Here is a 17,384-nt window from a genome sequence, read left to right on the forward strand (position 1 = left end):
CCATTTGTATTCAATGACAAGACAATTTCCGCTCTTGCTGATCAATAAAGCCCAATTTGATCTGGTTCAGTTCATCTGGTTCATTAGTTTAACTTAACCATTTACCATCCTGAGACAGCAAAAGGTTTAACATAAATAAATAAATATATAAATGAACTGTCATGAAAAGGCCACAAGCCAGCGCCGGTCAGCGTGGACATCATCCATTTACTCCAATTGGGTATTGATTTGGACGGGTACCAATTCCAGTATTGAATCATTAATAAAAGGAAATGTTAACAGCATGCCAGAGTCACTCAATTATTTACATTTTGCCGTGAAACATTAATGCTGAACGTCATGATTTTAGGCTTGGAAACAAATCGACGGACAGCGGTTAATAGCGATGTAAATCTCAGTAGATGTAAGCTACGGTGCTGTAATAAAGATGATAAAGGTCAGATTTAAAAAAATAAATACAGAATCAGAGATCATCAAAGTAGGCATATTAGATGTGACGGTAAAATAGCCCCAGGACAGCAGACATATTACTGAGATACATGAAGCAGAGTTTTGCCACAGGGAACCGACCCGGTGCCTTGAACGTGAGCGTGCAATCACTCAGTGGTAAACTGAACAAAGCGCCACCAGGGAAATAACGTCACTCCTGATCAAAACTGTGGGTAGTTACAACCCCCAAGGTCATACTGCTGGGGTTTTACATTTAACAGTACAGAATACACTGACTGCATATGCACAGTCTAACAAGGACGGAGTAAAATTTGAAGGAAAATATATTACATCAACAATTAAAAGAAAAGAAAAGACTGCATGTAATATTAATGGAGTTGGAAAGCCAACAGAAGATTGTAGCTCTGCAGTTCTTCCATGTGAAACCGCTCAGAGCCTTTCATGTGATTGTTGCGGTCATGTTTTGCTCTGATAATCCCGCCTTCTCAGCACCATGCAGAAGACAGACAAAGTTACTGGTAGATAGCTGAGTGTTTACCAGCTAAAGGCTCAGATGTTTCCCCCCCCTGCTGACTAAAAGTGAACCAGAAGAAGAGTGAATTTTGGACCTAACCTCATCAGTTGGCCAGAAATCAAATAAAAGCTCATGTTGCTTGGTGTTTCTTTTAATACACTCTATTCACCCAGTAAGTTTTTTTTTTTTATTTCTTCAAACTTGTTGCTGTGCCCTCAGTGTGACCTGGAAAAATATGTTAATTCTAAAAAAGCAGACTTGTTGTTTTCCGGTAAATCTAATTAGCTTTATACAAATTCCCCACTGAGCCTCAACTTAATAAAGGTCTGCTAGGAAAGCCTCCACTTTAAACAGTTAATATTCAGTGGGATAACATCTAATACCTTATGTGTTGTTTTAAAGCAGGCTCTTGGATCATACTTTTTAATAATGTGTTTTATTTGCCCAATAGTGGCATCAGCAACCCGATGGCACAGCTAAGTCAACATTGCTGATACAAGACTAAAAGCTGCTTTAACATTAATCTGTCTGGAGCAATTCTTTGAGTTCAATTAGGGCTACAGAAGTGTTAACAAAAGACACATGCTGTGCAGAACGCACTGGCATTAACATATCTTTTAACACATGTGCTGCTGAAATTTTAACAAATGTTTGGCTGAGTTTGAGGATTTGGAACAGCTAAATGTAGTTTTGGAGGTGAAAGCAGGGTCTCTTGATAGGATGAATGATGCCTGTAGCAGATTTCAGGGAAATGAAGAATGCTGCCATTCAGGCATGGGGATGATACTAATGTCTGCCAGGCTGAGGATACACATCTGTTCCCAGGTTTTAGATTTGAATTTATTTTTTTTTTCTGTAATTTCCCAGTCAAAAGTGTTTTTTTTCTCCAACCCCTTGGTTTATTGTGCTTTTCAAATGGGGGGTTATATAAGCAGCGCTCCCCTACTGCTTTCAGATGGGTGAATAAGAGGAGATCAAAAGGGAGGCGATAGAGAAAGAGTGTCTGCTGCCTTCACCTCGTCTTTATTCTCGCCACATTCTGCCAATGCAGTTCCTTCTAACTGCATGACTTGCCCTGGATTCTCTTTCTCTCTGCCTCTCTAGGACATTACACTTTAATCTCATGTTCTGTGCTTCTCTCTCTCTCTCTCTCTCCCTCTCTCTCTCTTTCTCCCCCTTTGCCTGTCACTGGCCTCTTTGCCTCTCACTCTCTCTCCTTGTTCCCCTTCCATCACTTCATCCATCCATCTATCCATCTCTCCCTTTCTTCTTTAATCCCATGTTCAACTGCTCTGGCCCCGAGAATCTCATTCTAATCTGGCTGTCTCGATATGACTGCTAATCCCGTACTGTACATGCACATGTGTGTGCATGCGCAGATGTACGTTTATGTTTGCACCCAGTTAGAGATGTTAGTTAGTTTTAATGAGACGAGTTACATGACGCAACATTTTGATTGTGTGTTTTAGTCTGCTTGGTGTCCTGCGCATCGTGGAGCATCAAAGCACAGAGAGCCTTGAGAGACAGAGAGAAAGAGAGAGAGAGAGAGAGAGAGAGTGTGTGTGTGTGTGTGTGTGTTGGGGTGGGGGGGTAGACATTGTCATGTAAGAAGGGCATGCCTGTTGGGAGAGTTGGCCTTTCTGATACACACACACACGCACACACACACATAAACGCAGACCCACACACAACAGCTCACATGGGGAATGCAGGGAGGGAACAGGAAAGAGCGATAGGAGGGATGAGAGAAAACATACAAGCGGGAATTCTTTCTCTTTACAAAGTATAATCTCTGGCTTTAATCTCCCTCTGCCTGTTAACTCTCCGAAGCCCTGCTTTTCAAATCTCGGACTTTTTTTCTACTTGTCTGCGTAAAAAGCTTGGTCCAGCAGGTAGCTGCACAGATGAACACACACGCAAACACGCATCTATATAAACGAGGGCAGGCGTACGTATGTGCAACACGGAGGGAGTCTAAAGCTGGTTGGCATCAACATGTAACCACGATGACAGACTGACAGCACTGAACGAAGCGTTTCCTCTGCAAACGCAGTCACCAACACGAACCACATCATACCTTTGTTGCCCTTTTTTCCGCCTCTCTGGTGCTCGCTCCCCTCAGGGCATCCTTGTCCTATCATCCCTCTCAAGTTAACAGATTATTTCTGGGTGTCCGGTAAGTCCCGGCCAGCGGTCTCTACAGCCGGGGCGAGTGCGCCGCAGAGGAACGGGGAAGGCTCGGTCTGTCCGCACCGAAGCTCCGCGATGTGCACGAGTTATCTCCCACCCTGTTGTTTCACTCTGAGCTCCGCTGTGGTTAATGTGTTTGGAATGTGTGTGTGTGTGCGTGTGTGTGGAAGAGAGAGAGGGAGAGTGTGTGTGTGTGCCAGAGAGGGGCTAACCTCGGATAAAGTCCAGTTTTTCCCTCTCCAGCGTCCTTTCGCTCCCACTTCTCGCTGTCAGCCAACAACCAAACGTCAACTTCGCTACTTCAACTCCAAAACGGCATGTCATAACGTTAATACTACACAGTATCTTTCTCTCTTGCTCTCTCTCTCTCCCTCTTTCTCCTCAAAAGAGGTCCGTGTCTCTCCCTCAGCGCAAAACAGCGGCAATAGGTGCGACTAATCTCTATTTCCACCTCGCTTTGTCCCCCTAGTCCTCAGGGCGCCTCCGTCTTTTTAAATAAACCAACTGTGTTCAGTAACGGTTTGACAGGTGTCGCCTCCAGCGCACGTTGTGTCCTCCTCCTCCTCTTCTTCATCATCTAGAGCCGAGACTGCGCGTGATGTTGTTTTCTGTTGGGGTGTGTGTGTGTGTGTGTGTGAGGTGGTGGGGGGTGTACTCTTTACAGCGTACAGCGGCTCTCTGAGCTCCGTTACAGGGGTTCAGGAGGTCGCAACGGTCCAGCAATTACCGACAACTCACCACGCATTAGAGTGACAGGTGCACAGACACACACCCACGCACACACCCACACACTCGCTCACACTCAGGCTACACAAAGCACCGGAGACTGTAGCTGTTGGGGCTTTGGGGGGCCCCCTTAGATGGAAAATGAGTGGATTTAAGCCCTCGAGGAAAAGGAAGGAGAAAGGTTTCTCACACTTGAGAAAATGAAGTAATAAATACTATTTTAGTGTAAAGTCTGAGTTTTAATTTGACCATAGTCATAAACATAGAGTCACTGGCATCACTGTGTGTCAGGACCAGTCAAAGGCAGGGGTCCTTGAGGCATAATGGCTGTGAATCAGCTCGGGGTTAAATTGATTCTGATGTGTTTTAATTCTGACTCTGTGACCAGTGAGTTTTATTTGCCTAAGAGGCACACCTCACAATTAATTTGCATTTATTACCTTTGCGCTGTTCGCTCACTGAGGAGTCGCCACAGCTTAGGCTTTTATTGAATGCGAACACAGCAATTTTAAATGTTGCTTTCCCTGACAGAAGTTGGTCATGCCAGACCGAGGTGCAAACATTGGCACACCTCTGTCCTCTTCAATCACGCACCCACCCACACACTCTGCAGCTCATCTGCACACAGAGCATCTGTACAGGGCCTGTGTGGGCCCCTTGGGGCTCCAGGTGCAGGTGCAGCTACACCACCAGCACCCTCTGGCGCTGTTCCAGAGATGCGGTAGTAGGACTTGGTCTGATTCATTTTGAAAGACTCTTGTAGTCAGACTCATGGAAACAATCAGAGGGACTGGAGCAGATTTCCCTAGCAGTTATTTTGGCTGCTTGAAAATGTTATTTTAGAGTGTGTTTGCTCTAATCTACCACTGTGTCATACTGTATATTTGCCTCACAGTGCAACCCTGAAAAACTTCTTGATTGCCATAATACTATTATTATTTTTAATGTCATCTCCTGAGACTGTGTACCTGAACACTGATGTTCTTAATCAATACAAGAGTCCCTCACAGTGAGCCATTGCTAACCAAACCTTAACATCCATCATGCCACACAAATGCCAAAAAAACCCAATTTTACCCTCACATTAGTAAAAGTCTAATTTAGTAGTACATATGTTATGATTAATTATTTGGAAAAGTGTAAGTTGTGTTTTTCTGCCTGTAAGAACAAAACCGCTTACAATCAAAATCTCTTTGTGCAGGAGGAGCTAACAGAAACCAATCAGGAAATGAGCAAACGTACACGTAGGCTTAGAAACTTATTGGCGACTGCCGTGAAACTACCAGTTGCTAGGGAACAATGAGTATTCCCTGACCGGCTGCAAGTGGTTGCTGGACGTTACTGGCTGTTGCTGCTGAATTGATTGCTAACCCTTATTCATGTAGGCCAAAAGACCGGTCAGTGACCTCATGGTTACCACTGGTCACTTAGGAAAGTTTTGTATTCCAGACCAGTTGTTAAATGGTTGCAGGAGGCTGCTGATTGTCGCTAAAAGAAATTGGTCGTAAAGACGTATATGGTCCTGCATCGGAAACCTTGTGGTTGCTGCAATTGCTCATAGTTTGTATGGAAGATGCCAACTTGTCTGCAAACAGTTGCCAAGTGGTTGTGAAAGTGTAAAGAGTACGATGCAAACTGGAAATGGACGATATTTGCCTTCAAAGTAAATGTTTGGCATTTTGAAACACATTGATGTAATAAGGCACAACTTTTATTTTGAATGCAAAGTGTTTTAGTCGAGTGTTTGCAGACCTGTCGGCATCTTCAATGGAAACCATGAGCTGTTGCCAAGTGGCAATCTGATACACAACCAAAGCAGTTATTCCCGACAACAGTCATCAACCGCCCACAATCAGTCGACAACTTTTCAGGGGACACACATTTATCGTAGAAACCAGAGGTTGTCAGAGGGTCACCGACTAGGCTTTTGTGGCTGAATTTGTGTAGACCCCTGAAGGTATTTATCTATATTAGACATTATAGTGTCATCATGTTGTCTAGCAACCATTTATCAGTGGGCTTTAGCATTTATGCACTTGTAACACTTTATAAAACATTTTATCATTCTAACTTCTCACCAATTACATCTAATTTAGCAAATATTATTAAATATTTGATATGTCTAAATTGTCATGCTTACAGTGTCAGTATCACTTACATCATGTGACATGTTAATTTATGAAGTCAAGTGTACTGTAATTATGGAGTGTAGCAGTCTCTAGTAATGGTAGTACTTATATATTTCTTTTGCTTGTGCTCTAAATGAGGCAGTGGGACGTGATGCTGCATAATTATTGCTTAGCTATTTAAGTCTGGTACTATAATAATGCTAACATTTGACATTTTATGCAGTTTTATTTATTTTTCCACATGTAGTATAAGCAAAATATTAGGATAAAGGAAAGTGTACAATATTGTCAGTCCACTTGTGGATAAAGGGATTGTGTATGTTTGAAACATCCACATTTAGCAATCCAGTTCTATATATTCTTCCACCTGTCTTAATACAACAGTGTAATATTGACTGATTTATCATTCTCATTCTACTAACTGTTTTATGTTGTCATATAAAGGAGCTTGAACCTGACTTGAGAACCTGAAGTACAATACAGTTCAGTTCAATCCATCCAGCTATGTTTACAAAGATTACCCTTGGTTTTATTGATCTACATCAGGGTGTTTCTTATTGTGTTTTTTTTCCTCCCATTTTTTGTTGAAAAATGTTCTTGAATAGAGGGAACTTATTACAATCAGTTTACTATTTTTTCTGTTTGTTTTATGGCATTCGTAATAAAAAAAATTGAGTTATTCCTGCAGGAACTATTACTGTGTCTGTGGTAAATTACTGTAATTTATGGTGGATTTATCCCTCGTGGTATCTGTTTAACACCCCCGTTCAGGCAATTATTGTCTTAAGTAAAAGTAGGTTAAAGGATTAGCTGCATGTTCCCCTTCAAATATTAAAAAACCAAAAAATCGTAGCCACAAATGGTGAACAAAATGGCCCAGATTATACCAAAACAAATGATACACAATTCAACTCACTGATAAGTAGATTTAGCATGATTGATGAAATTGCTCACAATTGCTCTCTGCATAATAAAAATTGCATTAGCAGCTGCTTAATGCTTAATACTTAAAATCTGAATATTATCTATATTTACCAGTGCAATTTTTGCACTGATAATTGTTGGTTTGTTGTGCAATATTGTGGTCGTTCTGCACTGGCCTGGCCAATCAACACTTAAATGCTCATCTCTGACTGCTAGTTAGACCACAAAAAGCAAAACAAAGCACTCTTCTTCTTCAAGCTTCCCTCAGTCTCATTGTACAGACTTTGCATTGCCTCCTGCGTGACACATTTGCATGTTGGTTATATTCAGAATGGGTTCCCTGTATGTTCATGCTAATAACAGTGATGGCAAGCTCAGTAATTTTCTGAGAGCACTACTGAAGATGATATCAGCCTGTCAAGTCAGACAAAGCCTTGAGCCAGTATTATCTACTGTGCAATAATTTTAATCTAAAGGGGACCATAATTTATAAAAAATAACATTTGTGCTGTATTACACAAGATTTGACACTATTGAATGACACAAGAAACGTGTTTGCTGAGGTTATATATAAGAAGTTGGGAAGTTTTTCATAGACCTCTAGTATCGCCCCCTGCTGGCCATAAGAAAAAAAAATCATATTTAAGGCATTTCCACATTGGCTTCACTTTTCAGTAAGAGGCTACATCTCTTCAGTAGAGATTAAAATATAAAATATTGAATTTAGTAATTAGGCATTTATGGTATAAAATTGTGTAAAATGATAACAAATGGCTTTGTGCAAACTGGAAAAAGCCCAAATTTATGATTTACTCGCACAGTCTCACCAGAAGCAAGAAAGCAAAACTGGATCAACAGATGTTCTCTTAATTAATTCAAAAACCATTTTAGAATGATAAAATATAAATATTTTGCCAAGTATGCAATGCACTCTCTATGGTAAAGGCAAAAAAGGGCTTTCTCTACATCATTTATCTTCGCCTGTTGTTAATGTTGCCTCACTGATTGCAGGCATTTGAATTTCTACTATAAAGTTGTTGAGGAAGTACGCAGGCTGTTGCCAGCCGTTATAGTAACTGTAGTCGGAGGAGGATTTACGACAAAAAAATGTAAAGTACCCTTAAATACTTCTACCCTTCAGCTGGCCATTTCCCCAATGCATTACTGCTCATTTGCATAAAGTTGAACTCTGGTCAACTTCCTCCGTTTCCAAGTAGTCTGAGAAACCTGCTCTTGTCACGCTTCATCTTATCATTAATTTAAAGCTACCAGCTGCTTCATGTCATATCGCCACTGCAAGTGTGAACTCTGGTAAGAATGCACAAGCAATTAGCAGTGTTGGGATCCTCACTTATAAATCTATGTTAACACTACATCAGTGCGTACAAATGCACACTTTGCAGTAAAGTGTTTGTTACACACAGGTGGGAATAAGACTTTGTGAAGCTTAAAAACCCATCTCTAGTAAGTAAGATTTGCCAAGAGGCCAAGGAAAGCCTATAAAGCAGCGCAAACACAGGTGCAAGAAAAGGAAACGCAATAATAACACCATTTCTTTTAACCCAGTTTGCTTGGATCTTGTCATTAGAGGCAAATCCTCTTATCTTATTAATTACAAGATCAGATTGTTTTATTTTAAATTTGTCTTCCTCGGTTTAAAAGGTGATGGTAAAGAATCAAATCTGCATTTATCCTGCAACGTAGCTCAGGCTTTGTCCTTTTCTGACACAGGGACAGCAGCAAACTGATTGACATTCTCAAGTGGTCCAAATAAATGATGGCTAGAAATTAAATGACTGAAAGCGCTATAATGGTGTTTAGGACAAGTGGGTAGGAGAGAGACAGGCAAGCGGGAGAGGGAGGAATACACAAACAGGTTGCACTGGGGCCTGGGGAATAATAGGGAGAAACCAGGGAGAGCAGGGAGAAAGGACAAAAAAAACTAAAATAAGATGGAGAGCCATTTAAAGCAAAGACACACACTGGCAAAGCTGGTTTAACACAGAGCTACAAAGTAAATGTTACCCTGTTTTCATCATTATCCTCATTACATCCGACTCCTAACACAGTCCCACAGAGAGAGAGAAACATTCACACACACCTATGCACGCGCAGGTGATTAAACACAGTGAGCCAAACACAAAATGAGAGCCCATTGCCTCTCCTTAGTCTCACTCTTACAGCCAAATTCTTTCACCACCTCCTTCTCTATCTGGCCAGGTTTTAAGGCATTTAGCTCCTGTCCTTCACTGATGCATCAATCAGGCCTCTTTCTCCCCCTTTCTCTGATTACTTACCTCCCAAGAAAGAAGAAGAACTACACTCCATCTTGTTGTTTTATGTTCCCGGCAAATTTAGCCCTGTGTCTCCCTTCTCCACCCTCAGGTCTCTTTCACTTTGTCTCTGTCTCTCTCACTCACTCACCTCCATCATCCCCTCCCTCCCTCGCGCTCTCTCCCCCCTCCTCCCCGAGCCCTTCCTCTGTCCCCTGACACCTCGCACTCCCCTCCTCCACCCGATTCTCCACTCCCTCCCTGTCAACCCTCCCTCCTCCCGTCTCCTTCCTTCTGTATGTAGTTGTATAACTTATCACCCTGATCCCTTTACCGCGCGATAATTGGTGTGTCTCTGCAGCAGATGCTAGTGCGTGTTATTTGGCGGCTAAGCATTAGCTCTTCCAATTAGTCATCTAATACCAGTAAGAAAAAGAAACTCTTGGCCTCTGCGCTTTCAGCACCACAGGAGCAGAGAGTTGTGTGTGTGTGTGTGTGTGTGTGTGTGTGTGTGTGTTTGTGTTTGTGTTTGCTCATGCAACAACTGTGGCCAGCTCGTGCACACACAGTTACACTGTATCCACACATGACCGGGCAGAGGGTACATGTGGGTTTTAACAGATGGCGAAACACTTTCCCTCGAGTATCGACATTACTCTCTCTCTTTCTCTCTCTCTTTCGCCCTTACTCCTTCTAATTAACTAGGTTTCAGTAACAAACCTTTGGGCTTTGCCATCACCATGGTTACCCAAACACTGACTGTCTGGATTTGTATATGCATGTATCTGTGACTGCTTGAAAGGGTGGTGTATGCGCATGCACGTCTTGGTGTTCAAACCCCTTTTCCTCCTGCACCCTTCTGCGTATGTGTTTGTGTGCCTGTGTGCTTCCACGTATGTGAGCGTGTGTGTGTGTGTGTGTGTGTGTGTGTGTGTGTGTGTGTCCACGTCTCTGCAACTGCGTGATTGTGCATGCACATGGGTATTTTGGTTGCTTTGATGCCTTTGTTCCCCCCACAAGGGAAAACAAAGGCATCAGACCAGAGGCTGGTTCAGACTCAAGCACCTATGTATCTACACAGAGAATAACAGGATTATATGGGATGACTGAAAATGTGTCAGAGACTTATTGTACATTTTTCATGTAAGATGATCTTAATAATTATATAATTCAATGAATAAACATTACAAGTTAAGATTTTTTTCTTTAAATGGTGAGATGAAATGAAAATCATTTTTGCATTTGTGACAGGAAGGTACAAGGTGAATTTGAATTTGAACTTGGCTCCCCTTCTTTGAAAGGCAAAAATAAAATGGAAATAGGATGTTGGAGTGCATATTTTACATCTTCAGCTACCTGGGCAGTCGGTACAGAGTAGCTCTCCATGCATTGCCCACGTGTTACCTACAAAATAGCAATTCTGTGATACTCAGTGTAGATAATTAATCACCATCCTTGTATACCTGAAGAATAAGGTAGCACTTTCCCTGCACTGTGGTGTCACAGTGTGCGTATATGTATTATTACTATTAGTCAGTTGGAATAATGTGTCTGATTAATGTGTCTGATCTCTAATTTGCTTTCCCCTGCTGTCCACCACGTCCCCCCTGTGAAGTTCTTGTGCTTCACTATAATTTAGTTAACTTCCATTGACGTTAACCTCATTTTATTTTGAAAAGTACCACCTTAAGGAATTGGTAGTGGAATCCATTTTTAGCATTGCCTCTGTGTTTTTAATAAAAGTCTTCATATTGCTTGCCAGAGTACTGAAAACGTATCTCAAAATGAAGTGATATGTAATATTGCAGAACTGATATTTTGTCCCACATCTTTTCCTGCGCGCTGTTCCAAATATTTTGCCAAGAACGTTGACAAATACAGGTAGATCCACAGGTTTTTGGCCAAATAATAAAAATAAAAAGATTAATTTTGACCCCAGTTACTTTCGAACCTCTGAAAATTGAGATATGACAGTGCCAGTGAGTGCAACACTTTGGTCAAACTCCTTGCACAGTCAGAATCTCAAACCCACAGTGGTGGATTACAGAGAGAAAACTCAGGAAAAATATGCCACTGTCCACAAACTTATGGACCTAACTGAGCAGAGCGTCCTGATCAGCGGGCCCTCAGTGTCCTGATCCACGGATGAACTCCCGACTGCAGCTGGTAGTCCTTGTTCTGCTCTGAAGCCTCCGTGAGCTTGAGCACTTTAACCACTTTTCCACCTGCCACAGGTTCTCATTAGAGTGTCCCTGCAGCTTGCAATGGATCTCTGAGGCAGAACATGGGCTACTGTCGCCAGCTGCAGTCAAAGACTGTCGTTGGAGCTGAATGATATTGAAAAACTCCACGTCAGTGATCTGATTAACGAGTCAGCCAGTCAGGAAAACACAAGACAGGGAAGGCTGGGGCTAGCTCAGGGATTCTCCAATAGTAGACTGATTGCGGATGGAACCTTTTTCTTGGACGGGTTTAAATATGCTAAAATGAGTTGCCAGTTACACTCTGACTAGTCTGCCCCGCTAAAGTCTCTGTGTTGGGAAATTCTGCTTTGCAGCCGATACTGAAGCACAGAAGTATGCTATAACTCTGAAGGAAGGGTAAGAAATCAGCCCCATATAAGTATTCAGTGTATTTTTCAGGTGGTGCAGTGAAGTAAAGGCTAATAAATTAAAAAAAACAACAACACTGCTATACTTTCAATATCCTTCAAATGAATTAGGTCATACAGAGTGTCGTCTGTTCATGTCTGAAGGCAGCAGTGTTTATACCGGTCATCAGCTTCCTCTGGGCTGCACCAGCCTGCCCCCACAATCTCTCTCCAAGAACTCTTTGTCTGCTTTTGTGTGTTTTTGTCATCTTGTATCTTCACACGCGAACAGTGACGGCATCAGGAAGGGGGAAGGAAAAAGGAAAAAAAAGAAGTGCTTGAAAGAAAAATACACATCCAGCCTACTCTTTTCCCTGTACGGACATAACTCGCTGCTATCTGAAATGGTAGTGACTGCCATCTTATTAGTACTTTTTTTTTTAATTTCTCAAACAGACATTATCATGTGGGAGTAAGACATTTCTGTCAGCTCTAATAGAGCAGCCGACACAAATCTCAGCAATCTAAAACATCAGGTTTTAGTGTCATTCCCTCAGAAAGAAAGAGGACTTAGTGCACACAAATAACAGCCGTAGGGTTCCAGAGGGTAATGGAGTAATTAAACACGTTGTCATCGTTGCATTGTTTCTCTCGACTGCGGGAATTTCATTATCACTCTCTGTGTTTGCTGTGTCTCATTGTGATTAATGGAAATGTTTGGACATTACCTGACACTGATGTAGCCAAGGCATGTAGCAGGAGAGGAGGTGAATAATTTGCTTCCAAAAATCGTTAAGTTACAACTGGTCCCATTTGACATGCCTAAACACTCTAAATTTGTTTTTACAGCTCCTAATGCAGTCATTAGCGATGAAGTAGCAATGGGATTTACACTTCTTTGATGACACTGGGTGTGTTTTGGATTCTATAGATTGACACATGGTGACACCTACCAGTTCAAACTTGTTTTTACTCGTTATAGTGAAAGTATCACTGGCCTATTGAGTGGCTCCATATTATTGATAGTCTGACTCCTGGGAGGACAGAAAGCTACACAGCTAAAGTTCTCTGGAGCAAAAGAGGTAAAGGATAAGAACGGAAAAACTATTTAAAAAGAATGCTTGCTATTGGCCAGATTAGTCCAGAATTATGTTGAACACAAAGTTAAAATAGTTTTTTAAAATCTGTGATGGAAGAGTTAAAAAAAATTGTGGTCAACATGTCAGACCGGATACTTGTTTAAAACTCACTTTCACAGTAATATGTATTCCACATTCATTCTGCAGTGCATGATTATTATTTGCTGTTAAACTATATTTATCACGTATCCATACTTGATGCAGACAAAGTAATATCTATAGTTAGGTGTAATAGGGTTTGGTTCCCGTAACTGTCAGTGTCAGTTTCCTAGCAACCAATTTACCCATTACTAAAGTCAGACAGTCAGAAAGACGATTTTTAAAGCCTGTAAAATCATCACGCTTTCATATCCTCAATATATCAAATTACAATGTGTGAAACAAATCTCTCATAATGATGCTCATTTTGCCTTTTATTTGATAGCTGCAGATAGCTGTTATAGCAGAAACCAACAGGAAATGTGGGAAGGATGGCAGGAAATGGGATGCAGTAAAAGGTACACCTGGTTGGGAGTTGACCTGGAACATTGTGCTGTTTTGCATTGCACTTTAAAGTTTTGACCCACAGTGTTGTCGTCACTTTGCTTTTGGCTACAGCTGGCAGATCTACAATGCAGCTGTCCTTTGGTGAAGATAGTTCAGCATTTAGCCGCTATACAGTTAGGTAATTAACCAAGGACTGGTTAGAGATTAAAACAGAGGTAACGTCAGTAAATAATTGGCTTGGATTCAAAAGGGTGGAAACAGACAAATTATAGGTGATTACTTTGCTCGGTAACTGCTCTGTGTCTTGCTAACAAGTTCACCAAATCAGCCCTAAAACAAGTGCTGTAACAAGTTTCCACTGTGGCTAAACAAAATCAGTTATTCCAGCAAATATGATGTCACAGTCGGGCTCACCAGTTCACTTCAGCACCAGTAAAACACTGATGACTGTAGTTTTTGGTCCAGCTCTCCATGTCAGAGCTGCAGTCTGTCTCCTTCAGGCAGATTAGTTTTTCTTTAGAAAGGAAGCTTTTCACCACTCAGGAGTCCAGGCTTCATATGGCCTGGGGCGTGTTAGTCAACACAGACGAGTACTAACAAGACCTAGTGTGTGATATAAGCCTTATGTACAGCCTGCAGCTAATCAGCACATGATGAACGGGTGACTTAATGGAGACGATTTATCTGTCTGAGGTTTTCCATCTGAACGAGCTTCATTCAGGTTCATCATTCGATCTATCAGCTCTTAGACAAGCTGTGCACCTGAGACAGTTTCACACTGTCACATTAAACTCCTTTTTTTTTCCTAAGAAGGCTTGATAGAGAGTAGAGATAGTCACTTTGGGAGATGTTAGTGAGACGTATACAGGGAAATGTGCTGTGTTTAAAGGGTGAAATTAAGTGGTATTTACAATTAATGAGGCAATGGGGGATGGTGAAAACGGTGAAGACTAGAGAATCCTCGAGAAGGAAAGACATCTGTGGGATTTAGCTTCTCTTCCTCGCTCTCTTAAAAACCAACTTGCTTCATGTACAGTCTCAGTGCGTACCCAGTTGGCACAATGCCTACTGGCAAGGATTAGCTAAAATGAGAGCTGTCCCCTGTGTGTTCATACGTAACTTTGAAACTGTCCCTCGCAGAACGATTATGTGCTTATCAGATTATCCTAACATGTTCACAGCAACCAAAATGGGATGCATGAGCATAGGGGAAAAAAAGAAGAAACTTGATTTGTATGAGTTTATGGTACGGTTTCCTGGAAGCACTGCAGATGTCCTCAGGCTAACACTGCTGAGTCCACACGTTCATGGATATGCGGGTGAGAAAAACACTTGGGTATCACATATGTCAAAAGCAGCCACAGCCAGCATTATCACCCTGCCAGCAATTTACACTTACAAGCATGTGCAGTGACTTGATTCGAGTAGGGAATGATTTGGAGCACACTGGCCACTCATAGATACTAGTATTTATTCAGTATTTACCTTGCTGTAAAAAGAGCTCATTATATTCTTACTTTGTTTAAGTTACAGTCACCTCTTGTTATCTAGGTTGGAAGTCGCTGTATGGTCTCCTTTTTTATAAGTGAAACACAAACTGAACCACATTACCTGTTTATTTTTTGTCACAGGGTAGCTTATTATTCTTTGGACTGTAGCCTCAGCGCGAGTTTATTTATTAGCTTTGCGGGCCGTGAAGTTACTCGTTCATATTGTGCTGTGCTTCTCAGCCCTCGCTGACGGGACTCCGAGCCTGCTGGTTCTCATTCTATCCGTCTAATCAGGGACCGAGTTACACCTGCGATGCCACGTGGATGCAATTAACTGACTGGCTGGGAAAAAGTAGCAGCACTGTAAGCCCTGAAGACACAAACTGAGAGCCACTCGTGTGAAGAATTGCTGACACCAATAAACCTTTTTTTTTTTTTTCCCAGAAGGACAAATGTCAAAAGACATTTTTTCCCCCCTTATTTTTCTATATTTACCTAAATGAAGATTCATTTAAATATAGAACTAGGAATTAAAATTAGAATTACTGTTGAACAAGTAGCTGAATGAATTAATTCAAACTGAAGCTTGATACTCACTGTGAGCAGATTTAAACGTTTGTTCAGATCACCACTCGTGAGGTGAAGCATCAACCGATCAAAGACTTATGTTTGCACACAGAAGCCTGTTTATAATGTCAGCAAAGCACTAGTGTAACACGTTAGCAATGTAGCTAGTCATGCTTGTGTTATTTTGTAACTTTTTTGGTTGTAGTATCAACTTGGTGTTAGACTTATCCACAAACTGTAACTCATTTGCAGTTTTTGAAGTTTCCAGTGTTACTTTAAAGAGTATTTCTTCATTTCTTAATAGCATTGTCATTATTGTACTAATGAAAATGGATACTGTGTGAGCTCTGTCTTACTGTCACTTTGAATGAAGATGTGCTGTACACTTCAATGCACTGAAATATCCGGTTCTATCATTTTCAAACTTGTAGAATGAAAACTGAACCAGTGGTCCACAAGCAGGAAATGGAAAACAGTTTGCCTTTAAACTAACAGTTGCACCTCTTGAAACAAACATCATTTAGGCAGGATTATTAAAGAAAAAGCTCTCCTGTGTCAGTATACACTCATCACCCTCTTTATTAGATACAAGTTGCTAGAACTGGCTTGAACCTTGTTTTTCCTTCAGACCTGCCTTCATTCGTCATGACATAGATCCAGAAAGATGCACAGCATTACACAGTTGCTTCAGATTTGTTAGCTGCACATCCATGATACAAATCTCCCATTGTACCACAAATGAAAGGAGCTCTATTGAATTGAGATCTGGTGATTTGAGATTTGTGACATAGTGTGTTATCTTCTGGAAGTAGCCATCAGATGATCTGTGGGTAAAGGAATGAACATGGTAATAAGGGGCCCAAAACATGAAAATACCCCCCACACCATTACAGTCCTACTACCAACCTGAACCGTTGATATAAGGCAGGACTGCTGGTGTGCTTTCATGATGTTTACACCATATTCTGACCCTACCATATGAATGTTGGCACAGAAATATCGACTCATCAGATCAGGCAACATTTTTTTCAGTCTTCTCTTGACCAGCTTTGGTGAACCTGTGCAAACTGTGCCCTCCATTTTCTGTTCTTGGCAGACTTGAGTGGTCTTCTGCTACTGTAGCTCATCTGTTTCAAGGTTTGATGTTAAGAGATGCTCTACTGCATCTTCCTTCCCTATTCTGATGCTCAGTTTGAACTTCAAAAGGTTATCTTGACCATATCCACATGCTCTAAATGCACTGATTTTCTGCCATGTGATTGGCTAATTACATATTTGCATTAATGAGCAGTTGATCAGTGAATGTACATTTTCATTAGGACCAGTTGGGCACTAAAGTAGGAAATGTCTCCATGAAATGTACTTTGTGCACAGAATATGTTCTAAAACCAAAATGATGAGGTGTTTTAAATCATAGTGAAAAGTTTAGGAGGTAAGGCAGAAAAAGCAAGTGTTAAAACTACTTCCTGTTGGCTGAGGTGCTACAAATGTATTGTTTGTTTGGGCTTCAGTTTAAGATTTAGGGGTAATCGATTTACAATTAAAATAACTGAATAATCATAATGGGAAAAAATGAAATCTGCTCATTTTAGTAGCTGGAGTTTTATATCACCTGGATGTAATGAGAAAGTGATTGCACTATTCATCAGACCTGTGTAACATTTTATATTAGATGTGATGAGGGCTGCAACTCATGGGTATTTTGGTTATTGATATGTTCAGGTATTTATTCAGTTTAACAAATAGCAATCACAGGTTGGTATGGTCCAATAAATTAAAAGACATCTTCTTGTTCTTATTCGAGTCCAACCCTCAAATATTGTTTTCAGTTTAAAATAGAAATCTAAAAGCTAAGTGTAATACTAAGCTATTTATATGGCTAAATACATAGCCATATAAATTGAAA

At 41.1% G+C, this 17,384-nt stretch overlaps 2 protein-coding genes across 3 annotated transcripts in view; one reads left to right on the forward strand and one right to left on the reverse strand.

Annotated features, from left to right (window-relative positions):
- flrt1b (fibronectin leucine rich transmembrane protein 1b) overlaps positions 1-3,360 on the reverse strand; it is a 31,432-nt gene extending 28,072 nt beyond the window's left edge. The window contains 1 exon segment of the mRNA XM_005467523.4: positions 3,042-3,360. The gene's annotated coding sequence lies outside the window, so the exon portion shown is untranslated.
- macrod1 (mono-ADP ribosylhydrolase 1) overlaps positions 1-17,384 on the forward strand; it is a 146,867-nt gene that overhangs the window by 60,445 nt on the left and 69,038 nt on the right. The window lies entirely within an intron of this gene.

The sequence above is a fragment of the Oreochromis niloticus genome, linkage group LG2 (genome assembly GCF_001858045.2).
Source record: "Oreochromis niloticus isolate F11D_XX linkage group LG2, O_niloticus_UMD_NMBU, whole genome shotgun sequence".
In the NCBI taxonomy this organism is placed as follows: Eukaryota; Metazoa; Chordata; class Actinopteri; order Cichliformes; family Cichlidae; genus Oreochromis; species Oreochromis niloticus.